Raw genomic sequence first — 3672 nt, 5'->3', positions numbered from 1 at the left:
CCATGTGTCTACACTTTATATTTTATTATTACGCTAGCAGTGTGTTTTGATGTGTAAAAGTATGACATTACTTCACATTGCACCTCAGATGATGAAGGAGCAAAATGTCAGGAGGGCGATGTTAAAGAAGATACATTTGCACAAGCTTTGGTGATTAATTTTTAATAAACTACTTAGCTAAAGAGCAAGTTTGCCCTTAAACCAGGGGTGTCCAAAGTGCGGCCCGGGGGGCCATTTGCGGGCCGCAGGTAATTTTTTTAAGGCCACACGGCACATTCTAAAAATATGATTAAAAAAAATTAAAAAGTGGTATAAAAGAGCAGACAGGTGAAATATAACAGGACAATGTTGCAATGTTGACTCTAATAACACAAAGCTGTCATGCAGGGTGATTATTTCTTAAAAATAAAAATTATGGATCAAAATCAATGACATGAATTGTTGACCTATTCCATCACATTAAATATTCCACTTTAAGATATTTTTTGGGGAAAATGTTGCATAATTTGTTTGTCATATAAAAAACTAAACTGTTTTTTTTTTTTTTAAATGAAGGGCCCAAAACGAGCAAACAAAAAACTTAAACAACAATAAAAGCGTATTATAATTGATGGATAGATCTGAAGTTGGTCTCGAGATTATTGTGTTCAAAATAAACAGTAAAAAATGTATAATTAATTTTTTATGACTTTAATGAGTAGGACCCTTTTTGATCCCCAATCATTTTAGTGTGATTTTTTGTTTTTAAGTGTCATTGATGAAAAAATAATAATTAATTAAAATCAATGTTATGAAAAATTAACATTTTTAAGGCTCCAATTATTATATAATCTCAAGTATTCCACTTAAAAATGTTATTGGGGGAAAATATTGCATATTTTGTGTTTTTTCCATAAAAAACAGGGTTTTCTTTGACAAAAAGCATACAACTTAAATCTTTAAAAATGTTATACTGACGGATAGAACTAATGTTGATCTAGAGATTTAAACCTTGAATAATAATAAAGATAATACTAAATAATGACACATTTTTTATATTTTGGGTCCCCGGGATCAAGCCTGAGTGGAGGCCTAAATGTATATTTTTTTTATACATACATTGTATTGGTTTTTAAAGTATCAAAATGGCCCAGCTTGCTTTGATTTTTCAGTGGGCGGCCTTCAGTGGAAAAAGTTTGGACACCCCTGCCTTAAACTGGTCATTTGGCTCATGATTGGAAATATTTTGTAAATGACCTTTTAAACAAGCTATGAGGTCGATTTTCCCCATAACTTTCAAATGTTTTAGGGGGTTTTACCAATGTGTGGTACTGTACGATCAAATAGGTGACATTTGCATGTTCAAATTTCAAGTCTATGCTGTTCACTTCCAGCAAGGCACCAAACTTCATTGTTTCTTTGACTTGTGTCCTGAAGATGCATGCCAGTATGATAAAGGGGGACAAGGTTTTACATGCTGGTTATCAAGACTGAATATACAGTAGATATTAAAAAAACTATACCATGTAATGTGGTTGATTGACTCAGCAATGATTGTTCAGTATTGTATCTATTTTTAAGTACATTTATATATATATATATATATATATATATATACAGTACAGGCCAAAAGTCTGGACACACCTTCTCATTCGTTTTCTTTATTTTCATGACTATTTACATTGTAGATTGTCACTGAAGGCATCAAAACTATGAATGAACACATGTGGAGTTATGTACTTAACAAAAAAAGGTGAAATTACTGAAAACATGTTTTATATTCTAGTTTCTTCAAAATAGCCACCCTTTGCTCTGATTACTTTTTCCGCACACTCTTGGCATTCTCTCGATGAGCTTCAAGAGGTAGTCAGTCACCTGAAATGGTTTTCACTTCACAGGTGAGCTTGAAGCTCATCGAGAGAATGCCAAGAGTGTGCATAACAGTAATTAGAGCGAAGGGTGGCTATTTAAAAAAAAAAAACATGTTTTCAGTTATTTCACCTTTTTTTTGTTAAGTACATAACTCCACATGTGTTCATTCATAGTTTTGATACCTTCAGTGGCAATCTACAATGTGCTAGAGCAGGGGTCACCAACCTTTTTGAAACCAAGAGCTACTTCTTGGGTACTGATTAATGCGAAGGGCTACCAGTTTGATACACTTTTAAATAAATTGCCAGAAATAGCCAATTTGCTCAATTTACCTTTAACTCTATGTTATTATTAATAATTAATGATATTTATCTTTGTGGAAACACTGATCATCTTAATGATTTCTCACAATAAATGTATATAGAAACAGAGAAATATCAATATGCAACACTTTATTTTTATATTTTCTCTATAAGTGCACATTTTTCAAATTGAACATTTTCAAATGATCACTTCTAAGACAGTCTTGTGAAATCACAATATCCCATTTTAACTAGCCACTAACATTTTAAGTGTTTATATATATATATATATATATATATATATATATATATATATATATATATATATTGTCATTTGTAAGTTACATGTAAGTGTGATTTGAACAATAATAGCTAAATAAATCTGTATATATATAAACAAAAATGGGTATTTCTGTCTGTCATTCCGTCGTACATTTTTTTTCCTTTTACGGAAGGTTTTTTGTAGAGAATAAATGATGAAAAAAACACTTAATTGGACGGTTTAAAAGAGGAGAAAACACGGAAAAAAATGAAAATTACATTTTTAAACATAGTTTATCTTCAATTTCGACTCTTTAAAACTCAAAATTCAACCGAAAAAAGAAGAGAAAAACTAGCTAATTCGAATCTTTTTGAAAAAATTTAAATAATTTATGGAACATCATTAGTAATTTTTCCTGATTAAGATTGATTTTAGAATTTTGATGACATGTTTTAAATAGGTTCACATCCAATCTGCACTTTGTTAGAATATATAACAAATTGGACCAAGCTATATTTCTAACAAAGACAAATCATTATTTCTTCTGGATTTTCCAGAACAAAAATTTTAAAATAAATTCAAAAGACTTTGAAATAAGATTTAAATTTGATTCTACAGATTTTCTGGATTTGCCAGAATATTTATTTTTGAAGAAATATTTCACAAATATTCTTTGTCGAAAAAACAGAAGCTAAAATTAAGAATTAAATTTAAATTGATTTATTATTCTTTACAATAAAAAACATAAATTCACTTGAACATTGATTTAAATTGTCAGGAAAGAAGAGGAAGGAATTTAAAAGGTAAAAATGTATATGTGTTTAAAAATCCTAAAATAATTTTTAAGGTTGTATTTTTTCTCTAAAATTGTCTTCCTGAAAGTTATAAGAAGCAAAGTAAAAAAATAAATGAATTTATTTAAACAAGTGAAGACCAAGTCTTTAAAATATTTTCTTGGATTTTCAAATTCTATTTGAGTTTTGTCTCTCTTAGAATTAAAAATGTCGAGCAAAGCGAGATCAGCTTGCTATGAAATAAATAAAATTTAAAAAATAGAGGCAGCTCACTGGTAAGTGCTGCTATTTGAGCTATTTTTAGAACAGACCAGCGGGTGACTCATCTGGTCCTTACGGGCTACCTGGTGCCCGCGGGCACCGCGTTGGTGACCCCTGTACCAGAGTCATGAAAATAAAAACGCATTGAAGGAGAAGGTGTGTCTTAATTTTTGGCCTGTTCTGTGTATATACATTTTACAGA

The sequence above is a fragment of the Nerophis lumbriciformis genome, linkage group LG10 (genome assembly GCF_033978685.3).
Source record: "Nerophis lumbriciformis linkage group LG10, RoL_Nlum_v2.1, whole genome shotgun sequence".
Lineage (NCBI taxonomy): Eukaryota > Metazoa > Chordata > Actinopteri > Syngnathiformes > Syngnathidae > Nerophis > Nerophis lumbriciformis.
The sequence above is the reverse complement of the archived record's forward strand: the minus strand, read 5'-3'. Positions refer to the sequence as shown.